General features: G+C 41.2%; 1 protein-coding gene across 1 annotated transcript in view; it reads right to left on the bottom strand.

The window, feature by feature from the left end:
• FNDC1 (fibronectin type III domain containing 1) overlaps positions 1 to 17,437 on the bottom strand; it is a 308,460-nt gene extending 291,023 nt beyond the window's left edge. Inside the window, exon 1 of the mRNA XM_033938087.1 lies at positions 17,353 to 17,437. The gene's annotated coding sequence lies outside the window, so the exon portion shown is untranslated. The remainder of the gene's footprint in view (positions 1 to 17,352) is intronic.
• Positions 17,438 to 23,539: the final 6,102 nt, after the last annotated feature.

Consider the following 23,539-nt stretch of genomic DNA (forward strand, 5'->3'; position numbering starts at 1 on the left):
CCTTGTGCTGGGGAAGTATAAAAGGTGCGGGGGGAAGGCGAGGGGCGCCCAGCAAGGAGAGGAGCGGGATGGGGCAGAGAGGAGAGGTGTCATGCCCTTAGCAAGACGGCACCCGGGTGGACCACCCCCTTGGCCCCCCCCTTACTATGTCACGGATGCCTAAGGCCACTTCCAGCATAAGCCATGCCTACACCGGCCTTAGGCATCCATGGTGTGCCTAGATGTCTCAGTACATGTCCGAATGACACCTACATTGTAGCCGTCATTCGCCGCATTGATTTTCTTTTTTTTAACATGCATCCCAATCGACCCATTAGACAGCAGTAGGACGCCTACCGCCACCTACAATCAGGACACTGTTTTTAAGAATCGGGCCCTGAAATTCTGCCCAGCACTGTGTTCATGTTCCAAATTCCATGAAGTTTCCTTCGAAGCTCTCTCCAACCCATCCTAAACTGGACTTGCCATATACAGGACACAGATTGTGCAAGTCTGCCCAGTACCAGCCATAGTTGCTCACAGCCAAAGTCTCCATTGAAGCACCACGCGACACATCAAACACACACGAAACCATTTAAGTTTTGTTTTGCAGAGCATTCATTTTCTAATTGGAGATCCTCTGTGCTCATCCCCTTGCCTTTTTGAATTCTGTCAGCGTTTTGTCTCCACCACCTCCCTCGAGTACCCACTAGTGCTTACTGCAGCTTAGTAAAAGGATCCCAGTGTTTATCTTGGGGCATTAATATAATTCATTCCCCATGTATAATGTATGTTTCACTCCATGAAAATGGATATCATAAAATTGTGCAAGTGTATACATGCATCTAAATAACCATGTTGACAAGAGCAAGTGTACTGTTATGGGGACTATTCCCAGGCAGGGCTGGCTCAGAGGGTTATGGTGTCCCCCCAACCCCCAAAGCTTCTCTCTGAAGCCCCTAGTCCGAGTAACCTAACTTCTCTCTCCAGCTACTTATGGTAGGAGTTGTTTTGGTTTTCCAATTTCAAACTCTTTTGCCTCTGGCCTCCAATAGACAATTTAAAGTAACCCCCCCCCCTCCCTTTTTACAAAACCATAGTGCGGTTTTTAGTGCTGGCCATGGCGGTAACATCATTGACGCTCATAGAATTCCTATGAGTGTCAGAGCTGTTACCACCGCGGTCGGCGATAAAAAACACATTACAGTTTCGTAAAAGGAGGAAGGGTTATTTCTTATCCATTGCTTAATTATGCAAGCCACAGCTCAGTAAGCATAACGCTGGTAGCGAAAAGTTATGATTTCCAAAGATTTGCTTAGAGTGCAACATCCTTCCATATGATGTCACGGTACCACCACATACAAAAATAAGATCCTTTTCTTTCACATTCGTGCTAACAATTATCAGAACAGCAAGCATTAATCTGACCAATCTAACAGGTGTCATATACCACCTTAGTAGTGTTTTGAGGTCAGCTTCCTTCAGTTTAGCAGAGGTTAATCATTTCTTCAAGAATATCACCCCTAATACTGTATATCACTCCCACACTCCCTGGAGGTCATTTTCACAATCCAATATATACAGTATTTGGACTTTCCAATTGGGTACTTTTTATTCTTGGTAAAGTTTAGATATTAACCCTTTGGACCTCAAATGTATCCACCAGAACATCTCAATAGAGTGGAGACCCCTTATTTTCAATTTGTACAGCTGTCCTTTTATAAAACTACTTCCAAAGAAAAATATGGATTTTTTTTTGTGAAAGTCCAGAGAGAAATTTAAAAAAAAATTATAAAGAGGTATAGATATTCTATCAGGAAGACTTGAAAGAAGTTAGTTAATGTAGCCAGAGAAATCTGTATGACTAAGTAGAAGTGTGCATACTGTGTACTGTGTATGTAAACTTGTAACCCGTTCTAGGCTCTTCTGGGAAGACGGGTTAGAATTCGACTAAATGAATGAATAAATAAATACAATTAATGTTCTTATAAACTATTTTCTTGGCCCTGCAGGGTTGCCTAAAAATGTAATATCAAAACAAGTAATTAGCATAAAAGTATACAAATGCATAAAGGGAGCCATAAAGAGAAGGATGATTCACTGCTCTCCAATTTTCTACTGAATAATGGAAATAACATACTGGACCTGGTGTTCAAATTGCCTTATGCGATCCCCCCAGATATGGAAATTGTTGCGTTAGGGAAGCCAAAGGACGCATGTCTTGCAGAATTAAGCTGGAGCTCATTTACAGCTCCGGACTGGAAGCAATTTAAAAAGTTATATGCCAAATATGTAACTTCTTACTATTTATTAGATTTCTGTCCTCCAGCAGTTTTACAGGCAGCTCCTTTGAAGTTTCAGAAACAGCTATACGAATGGTTATCCTTTATGTTAGCAATAGGAGAATTTCCATCAGATAAGGGGCATATTTTGACAACTCCAATCATTAAAAATCTAAAAGACCCCATCACTCAAGTTATAAATCCAAGACCTATTGCAACAATTCCATTTTTTTGTCAAATTGTTGGAGGGTTTAGTCTATTTACAACTGATGGGATTACCTAGAGCAATTTTCACTTTTGCATGATTCACAATTCGGGTTTCATCACATAGCACAGAAACTGAGATCGCTTCTCTTTTAGATCACACGCACAATTTGTTCAACAAAGGCACTGGAGCTTTAATATTGCAATTCGATCTGAGCAGTGCTTCTGATCTTGTAGATCATGAAAAACTGCTTAATTGTTTGGATGCCACTGGAATATCTGGTGAGATGCACCGAAGGGTCAAAACATTTCTAACATCTTGTACTTACCAAGTTCGTTCTCATGACAAATTTTCCTGCATATGGAGTAATTCATGCGGAATCCCTCTGGGATCTCCACTTTCTCCATTACTATTTAACATCTATTTGGCCTTCGTAGATAAAAAATTAGCTGCTATGGATATAAATCTTTACAGTTAAGTTGATAACATCACTATTCTGATTCCAATTTTCTCCACATTATCTCAAGCTATGCAGACTATTAATACTGTAATACTCAATGTTGAACAATGGATGCCAGAATTTAAGCTAAAGCTTAATTCCGACAAAACAAAATTTTTTCTTGCAACTCCAACTAAGACAATTTAATGCTGAATGGAATTTCTTATCCAATCAATTTTGGGAGTTCTTTTGGATAGTAATTTGTCAATGAAAGGGCAGACAGATGTTACGGTTCAAAAAAGTTTCTATGTGCTTTGGAAAATGCGAGCTATTAAGTCTTACTTTGATGTAGCTCCGTTCAGATTATTGGTGTAGTTTTAAGTATTTTAGATTATTGCAACAGTATTTCCTTTTCTGGTTATCAAAATAATTTTTGGAGATTATGTATAATACAAAACCATTCATTTAGAGGTTCTCTTATAACAGTGCACTAATTGATTTAGCGCGCACTAAATGCTAAGACATTCATTATATTCCTATGGGCATCTTGGCATTTAGCGCACGCTAAATCGGTTAGCACACCTTAGTAAAAAGGACCCTTAAATGAATTGTCCGTAGTAAAAGGACCACTTAATTTACAATCTATTCCTATTTAGGCCAGAGTATTTTTTTACGTCTGGTTGCTTGTGCTTTAAGATTTTGCATGGTTTGACACCTAATTATCTCGTTGATCATTTTACTTTCACAAGACCTAGATGCTTTCTGCGTATTGCAGCTTGCATTTCCCTCTGTAAAAAGGCTGCTTATTTAAATAATATTTTATCATTGTCAAGCCGCCAGTTGGGATGTGGACTTCCACCGATTACATTACATTACATTAGGGACTTCTATTCCGCCTATACCTTGCAGTTCAAGGCGGATTACAAAAGAGCTAACTGGGCATTTCCAGTGAAGTTACAACAGTTTTGGGTTTTTGTTGGGGTTTTTTTTGGTTACAAGGGAGGAGAGGTAGCTGGATTAATTCCAGAAGAACTTGCAAATTAAGTTTCAAGTTTCAAGTTTATTTACATTTGATGGATCGCTTATTACAATATCTAAGCGATGTACAGATTAAAAACCAACAGGTTTTGGTAATACATTTAATATAGTGGGACAAGACATTAGACAGAGGAATTGGACATACATGAATAAGTGGGTAAGAGGGGAAAAAGTTACAATTGTAATATTTAGTGAAATAACATATTAGATATAATATTTATATCTAATATTTAGTGAAATAATATTTATATCTAATATTTAGTGAAATAATATTTAGTGAAATATTTATATCTAATATTTAGTGAAATAACAATTAGATATTAAATTGACTGTACGTTACTGTGTGATATAACAAATAGATTACAGTTAGAGTACAAATAAGATTACGTTACATTTCAGGGATCTGAATACTTGGTTGGTGTTTTGGGGAGGAAGAGATTATTTAAGTGGAGGTTTTGGGGGAGAATTTATCTAGGAGGGGAAGGGTTGGGTTGAGATTATTAGATAATTCAAATTCTTATCTGCATTTTGGGAAATTATTGAAAGCTTATCTGTTTGTTAAATTTTTGGAAAAATTATTTGCATTTCACTGTGTTTTTATTCAGTCTTTTTTGTTTTGTTGACCGCATTGATCTGCAAGGTATTGCGGTATGTAAATACATTTTTATGTTATGTTATGTTTATCAGCATTGGGTTCTAACAGCATACGTTTGTCTTTAGAACATTAAACAGCAGCTAATACATGATTTGTCAAAATCGATGTAGTATTACTGTAGCCTTCATGCAAAATTAGCTATTTTATACAATATGGAAGAATTCCTATTGAGAGCATATGTTCTTATCAACAGATTTAGCTCACCTGTTTAAATACTGATGCATAGATTCTATAAGTGAATTTCAAATTGTTTCGCCTTTGACAAATAATTTTCAAAACATGGCCATGTTAGGCCTTTTGTATTCATGAGATAATAAAAGTCCTTTATACATCCTATCAGCTGCCCCAGTCCCCAGGTTGATTGCCTTCACTTTGGGGCTTCTTCACCATCAAGGGATGTTACGAATTTAGAGATCTGGAAGCAGGTGGCCAGGATAGAATCTAGCCTTTCCAATTGCTTGACACAACTTTGTAGATATGCAAGGCTTGGAGGGCCATTTTCGAAAATGAAGTCTAAGTCCAACTTGGATATGTCCCACAAGACATCCAACGTTGGGGGGGGGGAGGGGAGAAACATCTCTTTTCAAAACCGCTGGATGTCCAATTTTTATTTCCTTTTGAAAATCATCTATTTGGACATCTTGGCCACCAGGACGTACAATCTTAGGATGCCTAACTTTATTCCCCATTTTTGACCACATAAATGTCCATGTTGAAAATGTCCAAATCTAGACCATTTGGATGTGGGAGGGGCCAGCATTGTAATGGACTGGCCACACATACCTGCCCATAGAGCAGTGGTGCATCTTAGAGCGCACTGCTGTGAACTTCCAGAGTGTTGCTATGTGTATATCTCACCATAACCCCCTTGAAATTTATGGTGAGCCCTCCAAAACCTACTATACCTACCCAGTGGAATACCAAGGGGGGGGCGGTCTGCCCCGGGTGCCAGCCATGAGGGGGTGTTCCTGGCCTGGGGAGTCATGGTCCGGGAACTTCTCTTCTCACGGCCCGGTGCCAAGGCTCTGGATAGTCCCCATGGCCCAGCATGTTCCCATCCTTCTCTACCTTTACCTTACGTGAAGCTGAAAAAACTGCTGGCCTCAGCAGTGATTCAGCTACGTCGCCCGCGGCTCCCCTTCCTGCTTTCTGCGTCTGCCAATGACGCAACTTCCTGTTTCTGCCCAGGTGGATTGCAGAGGCAGACATGGAAAGCAGGAAGGGGAGCCGCGGGCGATATAGCTGAATCACTGCTAAGGCCGGCAGTTTTTTCAGCTTCACGGAAGGTAAAGGTAGAGAAGGCTGGGAACATGCTGGGCCACGGTGATTATCCAGAGCCTTGGAACCGGGCCGTGAGAAGGGAAGTTCCCGGACCATGAATCCTAGGCCGGGAACACCCCCTCATGGATGGCACCTGGGGGAAACATTACTAAAAATATTTTTTTTAAATTGGGTGGGGGGGTCAAAAATAATGGCAGGGGGGTGTCAAAAAACAATTGGTCCTGGGTGTCACATACCTTAGGTACGCCTCTGTACCTACCTGTCTACCACCCCAATAGCCCTTATGGCTGCAGGTGGCACCTTTATGGCAGTATAGTATGATTTTGGTGGGCTCACATTTTCCACCATAAATGTAGTGGTTAGAGTGGCTTATGGGCCTTGGTCCTCCTCTCTGTGGCTCATTAGCCCATCCACCAGGCTACTAAAGACACCTGTGTGATGCTTTACTAACCTTTCCCATACCAGATGCTGCTGTTCTAGAGACAGGTATGTACTCTTTCATTCATATTTTAGTTGTATGGTAGGGGTTTAGTAATAACTGGGGGAGTGTGTGAGGGGGGGTCATTACTTAATCTCTCAAGTCATCATCTGCTCAGTTTTGGTACCGTTTTGGTACTTAGACATTTGAACACAAGTCTACCTCAGAATGTCTAAGTTCCATCTAGGACAATGGTCTCAAAATCAAACCCTTTGCAGGGCCACATTTTGGATTTGTAGGTACTTGGAAGGCCTCAGAAAAAATAGTTAATGTCTTATTAGAGAAATGACAATTTTGCATGAGGTAAAACTCTTTATATTTATAAATCTTTCCTTTTGGCTAAGTCTTAATAATAATGTAATTTATAGCTAAAGAGAGATATGATCAAGAAACTGTTTTATTTTACTTTTGTGATTATGATAAACATACCGAGGGCCTCAAAATAGAACCTGGCGGGCCGCATGTGGCTCCCGGGCCGTGAGTTTGAGACCCCTGATCTAGGACATCTTGGGAAAGGTTCAATTATAGGTGCAGCATGTCCAAGTCTAAGCACACTCAAAACCCACCCATAACACACCTCCCAACATGCCCCTTAGATCTTTGGAAGCACAGTAGCTAGAACACCTTGCAAGATGTCCAGAAAGACGATTTTGAAAATTGGCACTTGGGCATCCTGGCAATTAGGAAGTCCAAGTGCCGACTTATGATGGTTTTTGGTCATCTTAATTTTTTTTATTATGAGCTCCATAGCCTCTTCAAAAGTTTTCTTCCTTGAATAATATTGCTCCCCTTTTACTAAGCCACAGTAGAAGTTTCTACGGCAATCCAGAGCACTAAATGCTCCAATGCTGCTCCGATGCTCATAGAATTCCTATGAGAGTCGGAGCAACATCGGAGCATTTAGTGCTCCGGGCTATGGTAGAAACCTCTAACATCGCTTAGTAAAAGGGGGGGGGGGGGAATTATTGTGTCTCATCTGTTTACAATTTCAGGGGTAGGAGTAGAAAATGACTGCCCTTGAAAACTCTAATTTAGTTCTGATTAAAGGGATTTTGATCCTGTAAAATCAGTTTGAGAGACAAAAATATTTACTACTAAAATTTGAAGGTTGTTAATTTTCCATATGAGATGAATTCACCATTTGAGATGCTGAAGATATATTTTTATGGTGTGTTGGGTGTGGTCTTCTTTACCCTGCCACCTTGTTATATACCAGCATTTGCAAGGCAGCTGGTAGGGAGGGATCGGTGTGTAGACTATTTTGCTCAGGCTAACTTAACTGCATAATTAGAATCCTCTAATGAAGAATCTAGATCAGTGGTTCCCAAACCTGGTTCTGCAGGCACCCCAGCTAGCCAGTTAGGTTTTCAGGATATCCACAATGAATATTCACGAGAGACGTTTGCATGCAGTGGAGGTGGTGCATGCAAATGTCTCTCGTGAATATTCATTGTGGATATCCTGAAAACCTGACTGGCTGGCTGGGGTGCCTGCAGGACCAGGTTTGGGAACCACTGATCTAGATGGAGGGCTACATTGATAGCATGTTTTATTCAGTAGTTGTTGGGGGAGGGGGGGTTATGGTGAGGTTGAATGATTTCTTCAGTCAACTTATTTACATTTTTCCTGTTAGGAAAAAATTCATTTAAATCTATCCCATGTTTTTAATCCTGGGGTTGAGTTTCTTTCTAAAATGCCCTCTAAAAAATTCCCCCCCCCCCCCCCCCAATATTCAGCCAGTGGCGGCCAGCATTTCTTTGTCCGCTGCCAGCATTAAAACTAGGAATTCAATGCTGGGCCCTATGTGGGCTTCAGCACTGAATTTCCATTTTGCAAAAGCCAACTAGTTCATGCGTGGTTAATTCAGACTTGATCGGCCAAGGGCTAGCATATTATAGGACTTCTTTTACTAAGCTGTGCTAATGGTTTTAGCGCGCACATAGCGTGCGCTGCAATGAGCTGGCATTAGTTTTTCCGCGTAGCGCGGGGGGCAGTGCGCGCTAATCTGCAGCACACGCTAAAAACACTAGCGCAGCTAAATAAAAGGAGCCCATAGTCACTGCAGCGATTTATGCAGTCCTTTTTATGTGCTAAACATGGATGTTTAGCTCCGACTATTGGGAGCTAACCAGAATCTGCCCCTGGCTTCCACTTCGGCAATAACCATATACAAAGCAAGTTAACTGTTCAGCAGCCATTCTCAGCCAGTTAACTCACTTTGAATATCAGTCGTTTTGTCTTTATTGAACCCATAGGAACCAACTTTCCAAATAATCAGGGGTGCTAAACCCAAAGGAAATTACCCCTCTCTGGATACAGTCAATGAGTTTACTCAAATATTGGGGGGTGCTCAAGCACTCATAGCACCCATAAAGCTGGCTCCTATGATTGAACCCTGTCAACTTAGCGAATTTCAAGATTGAAGTTCTCTTGCATAGGCTAAATTTGGGATAGAAGGTATTCAGATATGTGGCTTTGTTAATTATTGTTATGATTTAAGTTTCATGTGCACTTCTTTTCCCAACTATGGACCTATGGAGTTTCTGGTTTTTAGATTAGTTTATTTTTTGTGGAATTATTTAATGGATACTCATTATTGTAATGATATTTTTCTTGTGAAAGCCTATCGTATATTGTTGATTTTTGGAAAAATTAATAAATGTTAAATTTTAAAAAGTTTCTGGAGGAAAAGTTCATAAATTATTTATTAGTCTAGTAGATTTGGGAAAGCCACCACTTATCTCTGTGTGTGAGCAATAGGGAATGTATCTACTCCTTGGGATCCTGCCAGCCACTTGTGACCTGGCTTGTCTTCTGTCAGAGGCAGAATGCTTTGATCTGACCCAGTAGGGCACATCCTGTGGTCTTATGCTATGTTCTTATGATCTCCCAGCTTGCAAAGTTCAAGTGACCAGTGACTGATTATATGCAATATAGGGTTACTATTTCAGCTCCTATGGGTTATAATGTCTAATTCTCTAACTTGCATTAATGCAATAATACATTATTGTATGTTAATGTGTGTCATTGTTTTTAATGCAAATTGTTAGTGAAAAGATGTGATGTATTTAGATTTTAGCAAAGCCTTTGACAGTGTTCCATACAGATGTCTAATAAATAAACTGAGTGTCCCTGGGATAAGCCCCAAAGTGACGGGCTGGGTCAGAAACTGGTTGAGTGGAAGACGACAGAGGATAGTAGTCAATTTGAGATTGCTCTGAGGAAAGGAATGTTACCAGTTCTTCTTAACATTTTTATAAGCGATATTGCTGAAGGGCTGTCAGGTAAGATTTTCCTCTTTGCGGATGATACAAAAATCTGCAATAGAGCAGACACCCCAGATAGTATGAATTTTATGAAGAAAGACCTATTGAACCTTAAAAAAAATAGTCTGGCAGCTAAAATTTAATGCTATGAAATGCAAAGTTATGCATTTGGGCTTCAAAAACCCGAAGGAACGGTAGTTTAGGGCAGTGTTTCTCAACTTCTTCAAGCCAAGTGCCCCCTAAGACCAAATAATATCAATTGAGTACCCCTGCCCAAGCTCCGCCCTAGATCTGCCCAGGCCCTGCGCCTGGCCCCACCCCCATAATAATAGTACTAATTGTAATGCAATTTCTTCCATCCATTTTTCATATACATACAATATAATCTTAATACATAAGATATAACAAGTTGCCTCTGCCGGGTCAGACCAGGGGTCCATCGCGCCCAGCAGTCCGCTCCCGCGGCGGCCCATCAGGTCCATGACCTATAAGAGATCCTTTGTCTAAAACCCTTTAATCCCCATTTTTCTTCTATCTATACCCTTTCATGATCCTATCTCTACCTCTATCATGAGGCCTGGTTAACCCAGTTGAATTCTGGTCACACTACGAGATCTCGACAGACTCAGACTCTCTCTCTGTAGACTCCTGGACCAACACAAGCACACAAATTCTAGACAAAATGGCTCCCATCAAATTAAGAAAAATGAGAAATAAAAATCTAGATGGCTGGTTTGACGCTGAACTAGGAACTGCGAAACAAGAACTACGAAAACTGGAAAGACAATGGCTAAAATCAGGAGATAACAAAAGTAGAACATTTTGGAGACTAAAATTAAAAGAATACAAAAAACTTATAACTACAAAACACACAAATTTTTACGCACAAAAAATAAACTTTCCCAACACCAACACTAAGTCTCTATTTAATCTAGTTAACAACCTTTATGATATACAGGCCTTTTCTCGCACCATGACAGACTCCCCGCCATCAGCCAATACTTTGGCTGAATTCTTTAACTACAAAATCAACAACCTAAGATCCAACCTACCGACCTCCTCAACCAACCACTTGAACTACCCTGTCGCCCAACACACTGACGAACCCAGGGTAGACATGCTCTGGAGCGACTTCTCTATCCCCACCTGGAACCAATTCTGCAAACTCTACTCGAAATATGCCGATTCGTATTGCAGATTAGACAACTGCCCACCTAACGTCATGAAAGCTGCTCCAGTCGCCTTCAAAGCCAAGCTACATGATTGGCTCTCCTCCCTTTTGCTGTCTGGCACATTCCCCAAGAAGTTAGATAAGATACTAATCACACCGATTATTAAAAATCCCAAGGAACCCATCAAGTTGACCTCTAACTACAGGCCCATTGCTAACATCCCCCTCTTTGTAAAGCTGATGGAAGGCCTGGTAAACCAGGATTTAGTATCGTACTTCGACAAATTCAGCAAACTTCATGACAACCAGTCTGGTTTTCGTTCAGGGTTCAGCACGGAAACAGTTATTGCTTCACTGCTGGACTCCCTTCTGAACCTATTCAGCCAAGGCTCCAGTGCACTGATCCTTCAGCTAGACTTGAGTAGTGCCTTCGACTTGGTCGATCATGCCATCCTAACTGACTGCTTAGAATCAATTGGACTCTCCGGAAATGTACTGAAATGGTTCCAAGGTTTCCTGACTAAACGGTCCTACCAAGTCCACATCGATAACAATCTATCCCCCTGCTGGGCAAACCCATGCGGAGTCCCTCAGGGCTCCCCCCTATTCCCCACTCTTTTCAACATTTACCTTGCCTCATTGGCAGCCCTACTACAAAAATTAAAAATCAAATTTTACATCTATGCTGATGACATCACCATAATCCATCCTCTAACAAACCTGACTCCAGAATTGAAGAACCAACTATCATCAACACTGAATCATATTGAGTCATGGATGACTGAGTTCAGACTGAAACTCAACCCTGAAAAAACCAAATTCTTCCTGGCGAGCCCAAATGACAAAATTAAAGACACTTCAATTTCCTTGAACGGACAAACCTTCCCCATTGTCGACTCCATAAAAATCCTGGGTGTGACACTAGACCGCTACCTCACTCTAGATATTCACACAGATTCACTGATCAAAAAAGGCTTCTCGACACTATGGAAACTCAGAACCATCAGAAAGTATTTTGATGCTGCATCCTTTTGCCTACTGGTACAGTCCTCCATCTTGAGCCTACTCGACTACTGTAATATCATCTACCTGGGGTCCCTCAAGAAAACCTTACATAGACTCCAAATCATACAAAACTCTGCAGTGCGACTGATCTTCAGCATAAAAAAATGGGACCACAAAACCCCCTACTACCAAAAACTCCATTGGCTGCCATTAGAAGCAAGAGTGCTGTTCAACTTTGCCTGCCTTTGTTTCAAATCTGTCCTTGGCATGGCCCCGCTATACCTGGTCTCCCACTTTAAATTCGATTGTTCCACCAGACCCACATGTAGAATACGTTTGTTCAACCACCCTTCAATAAAAACCTGCCAATACAAAAGATTCCTAAACAAGTCAACAAGATTCCAAGCAAGTCAACAAAACAACTGGCTAGGCAACTTCATCAAACTCTCCTTATTCTACCTTAACTTCAGAAAACTAATTAAAACAAATCTTTTCAACCGATTTGTAACCAAGAACCCTTAAACCCTCTACTGTACCCCTTTTCACATCTTCTTGTTTCCCCATATTGTGTATTTATGTAACCAAAATCCTCACTGTTATTTTTTTCTTCTCGCTGTATCCAAAATCTCCATTGTTTTTTTCATTCACTGACTGTCCAGCTCTTCTTGTTGTAAACCGCCTCGAACTACTATGGCTTTGGCGGTATATAAAAATAAAAATTATTATTATTATTATTATTATCTATATCCCTCAATCCCTGTATCCTTCAGGAACTTGTCCAATCCCTCCTTGAATCCCCTTAATGTACTCTGTCCTATCACATCCTCCGAAAGCGCATTCCAGGTGTCCACCACCCTAAACTAAACTAAACCTTAGGTTTGTATACCGCATCATCTCTACATTCGCAAAGCTTGACACGGTTAACAAGGGTTAGGGTAGAAAGGAACTCCAGTGAAGAAAAGTGAAGAAAAATTTCCTATCATTTGTTCTAAACCTGTCCCCTTTCAATTTCTCTGAGTGCCCCCTTGTTCTTGTAGGTCCCAATAGGCTGAAGAATCTGTCCCTTTCCACCTTCCCTTCATGATCTTGTAAGTCTCTATCATGTCTCCTCTGAGTCTTCGCTTCTCCAGGGTGAAGAGCCCCAGCCTTTCTAGCCTCTCTGCGTATGGAAGGTTTTCCATTCCTTTTATCATTTTTGTTGCTCTTCTCTGAACCCTCTCAAGTATCTCCATGTCCTTCTTTAGGTACGGCGACCAATATTGGACACAGTACTCCAGATGTGGTACCATCACGCGGTACAGCGGCATGATGACTTCCTTTGTTCTGGTTGTAATATCCTTCTTAATAATACCCAACATTTGTTTGCCTTCTTCGAGGCTGCTGCGCATTGTGCCGTTGACTTCATTGTTGTGTCCACCAGCACACCTAAGTCTCTTTCAAGGTTACTTCCCTCTAGTACTAATCCCCCCATTTGGTAGCTGAACATCGGGTTCTTTTTTCCTATATGCATGACCTTGCATTTCCCTACATTGAAGTTCATCTGTCATTTATTCGCCCACTCCTCCAGTTTGTTCAGGTCCCTTTGTAGGTCCTCACATTCCTCCGCAGTTCTAACCCTGCTACAGAGTTTAGTGTCATCTGCAAATTTTATAACTTCACACTTCATCCCCGTTTCCAGGTCATTAATAAATACATTGAACAGCAGCGGTCCAAGTACCGACCCCTGCGGAACTCCACTCGTGACCCTCCTCCAGTCCGAATAGTGACCCTTCACTCCAACCCTCTGCCTTCTGCCTGCCAACCAGTGTTTGACCCATCTGTGTATGTCCCCTTCCACCCCATGGTTCCACAGCTTCCTAAGTAGCTGCTCATGGGGTACCTTGTCAAAGGCCTTTTGGAAGTCCAGGTAAATGATGTCTATGGGTTCCCCTTTGTCCAACTGGCTGTTTACCCCCTCAAAGAAGTGCAGTAAGTTTGTTTGGCACGATATTCCTTTGCAGAAGCCATGTTGGCTCGCTTTCATTAGCCCATTTTTGTAGATGTGTTCACAGATGCTGTCCTTTATCAGTGCTTTTACCATCTTGCCCGGAACTGATGTCAAACTTACCGGCCTGTAGTTTCCAGGGTCTCCTCTCGACCCCTTTTTAAAGATAGGTGTAACTTTGCTATCTTCCAGTCCTCATGGTTTTATATGTCAGTGTTTAATAAATTATCTCCAGAACATCTGTATCCACAGTTTTTGTTTTCAAAATCTTTCAAAATCATGTATAGTTGTATCTAATCTAATCTATTCTTCGATTTATATACTGGGTCATCTCCCGACGGAGCTCGACTCGGTTTACAAGTAATTAAAGACCAGCAAAAAGCAAACAAGAGCATAGGAGAGAGTAAGTGTTGTAGGGCAATCAATTTGTTTAATCTTTAGGTAAACTGTTCAAGTATTGTGTAAATAATAAGGTTTTTAGGGCTTTATGAAATTGGTGTAACTGACCTATCAATCTGACAGAATCAGGAAGCCCATTCCACATTTCTACCAATTTATAAGCAAAAGATTGACTGAGTTTTCCGGCCGATTTAATTCCTCTGAAGGAAGGGAACTGTAATTTGTATGCTATTGTTGAGGATAATCCTGTATCCACATAAAACTTTTCATCTCGTCGGGTTACAATTCTTTTTAGTGTTGATGTATTCATTACATCAGGTAAATTAGGTTTCGGAAGTGCCTTTTTTATAGGTCTGTTTTCCAAATACAATAATTTTAAAGTAGATATGCATATTTTAAATCTTTAGTTTTCTTCAAACATAATACAGTATTCTTATTTGATTTTCACTTTTAAGCATCCACTGACAGCAAGGAGGGGAGATGATTCCTTCTCCACTTTCCCATCTCCCCTCCTCCTTGCTGTCAATGGATGCTTACAAGTAAAAGTCAAATCAGCAGAAAAAGAAAGACTGCCCATCTCAAAATTAAGAGTGGATATATATATATATATTTTTTTAAAAGGACATGAGGTAGATATACCAATACTAGCATTACCAGATTTGTTAATGAATAAAGAGGACATGTGTTTCTGCCCCGTTCCGTGCCCATCCCCGCCCCATTCCATGGCTACCCCCAACCCCACATAAACCTTGTCTCTTCTTCCCCAATTCCAGGCCACTTCTGTAGGACCTCCAAGCATGTGCAGATGTGATGCGATAACATCACACACCAGACACAGTCCTGTGCTCGGGGTCTTCCGAAACCTGGAAAAACAGCCGGGTTTTGGAAATCTGTCCAGATACCCAGACAGTCCGCTAAAAAGAGGACATGTCTGAGTTTTTTCGGACATCTAGTAACTCTAACCCCATTAGCCCATTAGTGCATATTGTCAAGTCATGACAAAAGGGCTTAAAAAGAGAAAAGAAATGCAAACATTTTAACTAGAAAGGTATTCTAAAACCAGCATATGTTTAAACCAAAGCAAAGCAAGTAACACCTGAAGGCAGAATTCAAAAAAGCAAATCTGGTCTTCCCCTTGGCCTAACCCAGTACTCCTTCCCCAACTAACTGTAGCCACACCGCTCTGCCCTTCTTCGTTAAGAAGTCTCCCCCTTTTCTCCTCTTCCTCCAAATCCTAGGGTTACCAGATGGCTCCAGGTCATGGACTGAGCCAACCTGATTTATTTCCATTGCTATCAATGGCTCAGTCTGACCTCCATGAAAGCTCTTGCCAGCAGGCTTCATGCTTCCCTCTTGTTCTTACTCATGTGTGGCTGATGCCAACACTTCCTCCATGCTGTGAAGCTAAAGGTGCCACTCTAGCCCTTCCTCTCTGCATCACCTCTTTCTTCAGTCTGTAAAAGCCACTTGAAGTCTGAGGGTCACCTCCCTCCCCCAAGTTTGGGCCTGCTCACACAGATAATTTTCTGACTTTTTTTTTTTTTTTTTTTTAAATCTTTATTAATTTTCAAAACTAATGCAAAGTGCCAAGAATTATACAGGCATTAATAATCAACGTAAGCACTTAAATTCCATCAATAACAATGCAGAAGAAAAATATCCCTCCCCTCCCATCCAACAATTTAATCAAGAGATTAACCAAAAAGATTCCCCCCCACCCGCCCCGTCCTGGATATGTATAGAAATAAACAAAATAAAATAAAAGACAACTATGTTGAAGTAACAAAGGATGTCAACGGGCCCCAAACCAAATTTTTAAAAAAATGTCTTGCCTGCCAGTGTCCTCTTCCCTGCTTTCTTTTCCCCTTGTGATCCTGTATTTCTCTTTAATGGGTTAAAAAGGTATATGAAAGGTTAGATTTTAGAATCTGGTTTCCTACCTTAGATGATTTCCAGTTCTGCCTCATCAGGAACCCGGAGACATGCACCGTCTTTCCAGCTGTCCCTGAATATCTAAGTATAGTCATTTTCTCTTCTACTTTTTATTGATATAAATAAGGTTGTCGTAGGGGATTCAAGACAAAGTTAGACGAGTTCCTGCTGAACTGGAACGAATGCAGGTAGGGCTGGTCTCAGTTAGGGCACTGGTCTTTTACCTAGGTACCACCGTGGAAGCAGACTGCTGGGCACGATGGACCACTGGTCTAACCCAGCAGTGGCAATTCTTATGAACTGAATCTCCAGACACCAGACACAACTTGCTCTTCAGGAGTGTCACTGTCAGCATTTGTGACATCATCACACACATCACTGGCACAGGATTTTTCATGTGCTTGATGAGCTTATGGTTAGCTCCTCCATTGCCAAGAGTGGTGTGAACTGTGGGGCAAAGTTAAAAAAAAAAAAAAAGAAAGTGTGCAATATACATTGTAAAAACACAATGATATAATATTCCTTTAATAGAACAGTTTCCAAAATGATGCATTACATTACATTACATTACATTACGGATTTCTATTCCGCCTGTGCCTTGCGGTTCTAGGCGGATTACAATATAGAAAATATCTGGGACATTCCAGTAGAATTACATTTCAGGATAGGAGTAAGTTACAGGAACAGTGAAGAGTTATGATATTACAATTTCGCAGAAGATATTACTTATTACAGAAGATAGTACATATAGCATCCAGTTCACTAAGAATTACATAGTTGATTGAGTGGGCCAGTGTGTTCCCCCATGTGTATCTATGCTGGTGTGAACCCCCTCCCCCCCCTGGAAAATACCTTTGGTGAAAAAGGCAGTGATACAGGATTTTCCAGAAGGGTCACTGAGGTTGCAGTTTGTGGATATCACAGACGGAAGGGGATGGGTAGGAGGCTCTTTTCCTGAGGAGAGGGTGGAAGGCGATATAAGACAATATAAGAGGACATTCCTGGCTTTTTGGTTATCCCTTGCTCTAGCTTGACTTCTATTAGCACAGGTTCTCCACACAAAACCTCTGTTTCATTTCACTAGGCAAAGAAGTATTCGTTTCAGCCATTTCATTAATGCTTTCATCATTGTCACTGCCTACAGACCAGCCCCCATCTTCCTGCACGTCCATTAATTCTGCAGGTTCCGAACCCTGGGACCACTGCTCCCACTGCATTTCTTTATTAGCTGGGCATACCTGTGGTTCTAATAAAGCTAGGTTCTGCTGCTTGTCTATAGCTAAGTTTCCCATTCTGCTTCCTCTGGGCTTGACCACTGGTTGTTTCTGCTGCTCTCCTCTAGTAGGAAAAGAACCAACCACCCTTTTCTCTTCCTGGAGCTACATTATTACTATTAGCCCCAGCTGTGTCCCCTCTCTCTGACTGGCTGGAGGTTCTTCACAGCTGTGCTTGGGTCTGAAGCAGTTCTGGGACTAACTATAGGTATCACAGTTTGAACTTTAAGAATTAACCCTAGGACATTTTAACTGAGCAGTGACAGGTTTGCTTTTAGACCTGGGAAGTGATAAACAGGTGCCTGCCAGTTTAACTCTAGACTGTACAGGGACTTTGGGTATTACTTCCCTCTTTAGCACAGGCTTATGAGTGATTTTCTGCTGTGACTATACAGAAAGGTGTATTAAACCCTCAGTAGGACCCTTTATTACTGTGCTCTCTCTTAACTTCCGATCAGTCATGGTGTCTTCCTTGCTACAGTGCACGACAGAAGAGCGGGACTTGGGTGTGATTGTATGTGATGATCTTAAGGTGGCCAAACAGGTTGAAAAGGTGACAGTGAAAGCTAGAAGAATGCTAGGATGCATAGGAAGAAGTATAGCCAGTAGGGAAAAGGAGGTATTGATGCCCCTGTATAAGACTCTGGAGAGCGCACCTTCAAAAAGATAAAGGATGGAGTCAGTCCAGGAAAGGCTACTAAAATGGTGCATGGTCTTCATCATAAGGCTTATGGGGATAGACTTAGAGATCTCAATATGTATACTTTGGAGGAAAGGCTGGAAAGGGGAGATATGATAGAGATGTTTAAATACCTACATGGCATAAATGTGTATGAGTCCAGACTCATTTGAAAGGAAGCTCTTGAATGAGAAGTCATAGGATGAAGTTAAGAGGTGATAGGATATACTTTTTTACAGAAAGGGTGGTAGATGCATGGAACAGTCTCCCAGAAGAGATGGTGGAGACAAAGACTATGGAAAAGGCACGTGGGATCTGTTAGAGAGAAGAATAGATAATGGTTACTGCGGATGGTCAGACTGGATTGGATGGGCCATTTGGCCTTTATTTGCCATCATGTTTCTATGTTTACTTTTTGTTTCAATTTTATTGAAATGAAACGAAAAGGTACAAAAAGTGTGGAATAACTTGTAAGTTTCATGGCTCCACATCATTCTCTCCTTGGCCGGGCTGAGAACTTTTCAGCGGCCCCTTGTACATGCATTTTCCCCCTGTATTCTATGTAGGCCACCCAAAGTTTGGCATCACAATTTGTGGACATATCCAAGACCCACATTCAACTTAATGTGGAAATGGCCACTTGATTGGTGCTAATTGGTGCTTGATTGAAGTTGCACACAGCTCTCCCATAAGGACTATTCTATAACTTGGTGCCTAACTTTTCCCATGCACAACCCAAAAGGGATGTGGCCATGGGAGGAGCATGGGTGTCCCACATGTTATGTAATAGTGCCAACCTCAGCCTATATCTGGGTGTCATACTTACTATTTCTATCAGGCGTAAGTCCAGCACCCAAAGTCAGATGCAATCTGTCTGCTATGCCAGAATTCTAAAAACATAAACACATTGGAGTTGCTGTACTGGGACAGACCAAAGATCCATCAAGCCCCATATCCTGTTTTCAACAGTGGGTAACCCAGGACACAAATACCTAGCAAAATCCCAAAAGAGTAAAACAGATTTTATGCTGCTTATCCTAGGAATAAGCTGTGGATTTTCCCAGGACCATTTTAAAAATGGCTTATTGACTTTTAGGAACTTGTCCAAACCTTTTTTAAACCCTACTAAGCTAACTGCTTTCACCACATTCTTCGGCACCAAATTCAAGAGTTTAATTACACATTGAGTGAAGAAATATTTCTTCCAGTTTGTTTTAAATCTACTACTTAGTAGCATCATAGCACTAGTCCTAGTATTTTTAGAAAGAATAAACATGCAAATTGCATCTATCCATTGTACTCCACTCAGTATTTCATAGATCTCTATCATATCTCCCCTGAGTCATCTCTTCTCTAGGCTGAAGAGACCTAGCTGCTTTAGCCTTTCCTTTTAGGGAAATCATCCCATCCCCTTTATCATTTTTTGTCACTCTTCTCTGTACCTTTTCTAATTCTGTGATATTGTTTTTTGAGATGGGTGACCAGTATTACACACAGTATTCTAGGTTTGACTCCACCATGGAGCAATATAAAGGCATTATAACATTTTCACCTTTCATGATAATTCACAACATTCTATTTGCTTTCTTAATCACCACTACAAACTGAGCTGAGAGTTTCAACGTATCATCAACAATGACATCTAGATCCTTTTCCTAGACGGTGACTCCTAATGCGTAACCCTGCATCGTGTAGCTATACTGTAGTTTGGGTTCCTCATGCATTATATATAGAATTTCCCCTATATGAATGTGTGAATGTACAGATGGCCACACCCAGTGGCATAGCAAGGGAGGTTGACGCCTGGGGTGTGGTGCCTGACATTGCCGCGTCATGCACCCCCAACTCTGCCCCATCACTTGATCGCCCCCTATGTACCTCTTGAAATATTTGCCTGCGCAAGCAGCATCTTCCACCTGCTGCTCACGCTAGCCCTGGTACCCTTCTGATGTCACTTCCTGGTCCCGTGACCAGGAAGTGATGTCAGAAGGAAGCTGAGGCCGGCACCAGCAGCAAGTGAAAGATGCTGCTTGTACTGGCAAACATTTAAAGAGATACTCGGAAGGCAGAGAGGAGGAAAGGCGCTGACACCCCTCCACCCCCCCCTCCGCAAAGACAGCATCAGAGGCAGCAGGGGCAGTCTGCCCCGCCTCCTCCTTTACTACACCACTGACCACACTATAGTATCTAAATGAAAAAGAAGTGTACAGAAGGGAAGCATATGGGTGGGGCATAGACAGTGCTGCCTCAAATGCATTCACCTTAGATAAGTTTCACATGCCCTTTCCACATTTGGGGGTATACACAGTTACACCTAATCTATGGTTGATGTAATTGCTGGGTGTCTAGATTTTAGGTGCCCTAATACCAGGTTATAGTAGTATTCTATAACAGCAAATGGATGCCAAGATGCCTTTATAGAATAAGTTCTCATCCCATGGCATCAGGGCACCCTAACAGAGGCACCTACTTAAAGAATTACTTCTTAAATTGCAAGGAAAGACTGACAATAGGACTTCACCCAGGAGATTAAAAAAAATATTTGTCCACCTGTTAACAGCCATATTGTCAAATTATCCTTGACCTACTGGACCTACTTGATCTACTGGAAAGTTTCATCAGTGTTCTGAATTAAAAATTAAATGAAAGGATTACAAGCACTAAGGTAATATCATATGTGAAAGGCTTAAATTGGTGAGCACTGTTGCTTTTTACTCTTGCTTCGTCAGCCCAAAGGGATGTTAGATTATTTCGCTATGCAGCATGTTCCTTCAAAATTTCATTTCTGTGCAGCTCATTTAATAATTTGTAGCAATTTATTCCCCCAAGAACTTCAAAGAGTCAAAATTAGACATCTGTTGTTCAGCAGGCAAAGATCTCACTAGTGACCCTTCAATGGTGTCCTCCTGACCTTCAGGTGCATCTCCACCAGTTAAGAAAGAAAGGCAGCAGGTTGCTGATGAGAAGCTTAAGGAAAAACAGCAGGAACATTAGCAGTTTAAGCAGCAAAAAAGACAATTTTCCCTGGACACTTTCTTTTAAGAGTTTTTCTGCTCCATATTTTACTATACCATTTGCAGCTTTTCTTGTAATTGCTTAGTAAAAAAAAAATAATCTCACTCTGTATTCAATTGGTCTATTTAATTCTGAATGGGGAAGTTAAACTCCTGAAGAGATAAGAAAGTCTTGGGATAGGAGGTAATATTCAATTGTGGATTGAGAACTGCTTAAAAGATAGAAAACAGAGAGTAGAGTTCAATGGTCCATATTCTCAATGGAGAAGCAAAGATAGAGGGGCTTCCCAGGGGGTCTGTGTTAGGACTGCTGCTTTTTAACATATTTATAAATGATCTAGAGATAAGATCTAGTGAGGTAATTATAGGCTTCTTTTAGAAAGCCATTTAGCGCAGGCCGCTGCAGTTACTGCCCTGAAGCCCACAGGGATTTAAAGGGCTTTAGGGTCATTGCTGCATGGCAGCTGATAGCGCAGCTTTGTAAAAGGGGAAACAAATTTGCTCATGGCACAAAGTTGTGGAAAGTTGTTAGACTGCAAGAGGATTGTGAAAAATTGCAAAGTGACCTTGCGAGACAGGGCATCAAAATGGTAGATGACATTTGATGTGAGCAAGAGCAAAGTGATGCATGTGGGAAAGAGGAACCCAAACTATAGCTGCATGATGCAAGATTCCACATTAGAAGTCACCGCCTAGGAAAAGGATCTAGGTGTCATGAAGGGGCATTTTTGATAGGATGTTTAAGTCTGAGTTTGGATGTTTTGAAAAAGACGTCCAAAAATCCAGAAGAGAAAATGTTCATTTTCGAAACTGGAAAATGTCTATCTTTTTTTTTTTTTTTTTTTTTAAATTAATGACCTATCTAGACATTTTGCTGTTCAAGATATGCATCTCGTCACAGTAAATAGCATAGGTTTACAAAGAAATATTTTTTTTAAAAAAAGGAAACATCAAATGAAGAACGGATAGAAACCCCCACTAATATCCAGTCCACAACTGATGGAGGAGGCTAGGCAGAATTCAAAGAAATAATAAACAAATATGTTGACCAAAAGAAAACATATTTAGAAAGAATCAGGAGTGATTCTGTAGCCAAGAATAATAAAAAATACGCTCTTCAAGAGGGAGATGTTAGCAAATCTCCAGGGTCAGGAGCAGACCTTTCCACAGGCCTGGAGTTGAGGAAAGCAGGGACATGACCTGGATCACAAAATTATATTTAACTAATTATAATTTAACCACACAATTGAATGAAATGATTGGCAGAAAAGTGCTACTTGTTTATATATACCAAACCAGAAAACCAAGTCCGGATAAGTTCTGGGTTTTCTCACCCCTAAGTGACCTTCCAGCTGTGCTAATTACATGACCTGCCTGTGATAAGGGTGTGGAACTAACAACTGTCCCATCTCCTCCTCCAGGGTTCCCTTGGACATCCTAGATAATAAAACAATGTTCAAAATGAAATACAGGAGAGTTGCCTTAGAGGGGTCCTGGTTGCCCATTGGATTCTCATCTACAGCTGTAACCTTGGCCCATATTATCTAAGGGATTCATCCTCTGACTAGACTCTCTTAAAGTTTCCTGTGGTCCCTTCCCCATTCTACTCAGGTATACTATTAATTTTCCTCTAGGCCAGAGTCTCCATCAACAGCAGCTCCTAAATTCAGAGTTTCAATAACCGCCACTGATGGTGGGGCTTAGGCAATTTCAGGTTCTCTGTATACAAGTTGGGATCCTCCAAGGAAAGATCTCAGGAAAAGACTCCACCTCTGTGCCAGCGATTATCTGGGCCTAGATAATTCTGAGGTTTGGAAAACCTCAACCCAGGACAAACTTGAGAAAATATTTCTTCACACGTATAATTAAACTCTGGAATTTGTTGCCAGAGAATGTGGTGAAATCAGTTAGCTTAGCAGGGTTTTAAAAAGACTTAGATAATTTCCTAAAAGAGAAGTCCATAGGCCATTATTGAGATGGCTTGGGGAAATCCACTGCTTATTCCTAGGATAAGTAGCATAAAATCTGTTTTAGCACTTGGGATTTAGCTAAGTACGTGGGACCTGGGTTGGCCACTGTTGGAAACAGGATACTTGCCTTGATGGACCTTTGGTCTGTCCCAGTATGGCAATTCTTATGTTCTTAAATACAAAGCAAGACTGCTACCTCCAACTGGACTTGCTGAACTGGCATTTGAAGGGATACTTGAGCTGTAAGATACTATCTCGGGTCCTCATGAACACATGCCAACATCATGAATCTGGGTCTTGACACTGCCAGAATCTACCATTGACTGGTAGGGGTCCTCATTCGGGTCAAATTGTAGCACATAGTTCCTGCTTTCAGATTGAAGAACTTCCACAAAATTGCAAAAGTGTGGGGCTACCACATTCATATCCATGGCTTCGTCATCTACTTCTTGGCATCCAGAGCCTCTGTCCGCACATCTGAAACAGTG

The sequence above is a fragment of the Geotrypetes seraphini genome, chromosome 3 (genome assembly GCF_902459505.1).
Source record: "Geotrypetes seraphini chromosome 3, aGeoSer1.1, whole genome shotgun sequence".
NCBI classification, from domain to species: Eukaryota; Metazoa; Chordata; class Amphibia; order Gymnophiona; family Dermophiidae; genus Geotrypetes; species Geotrypetes seraphini.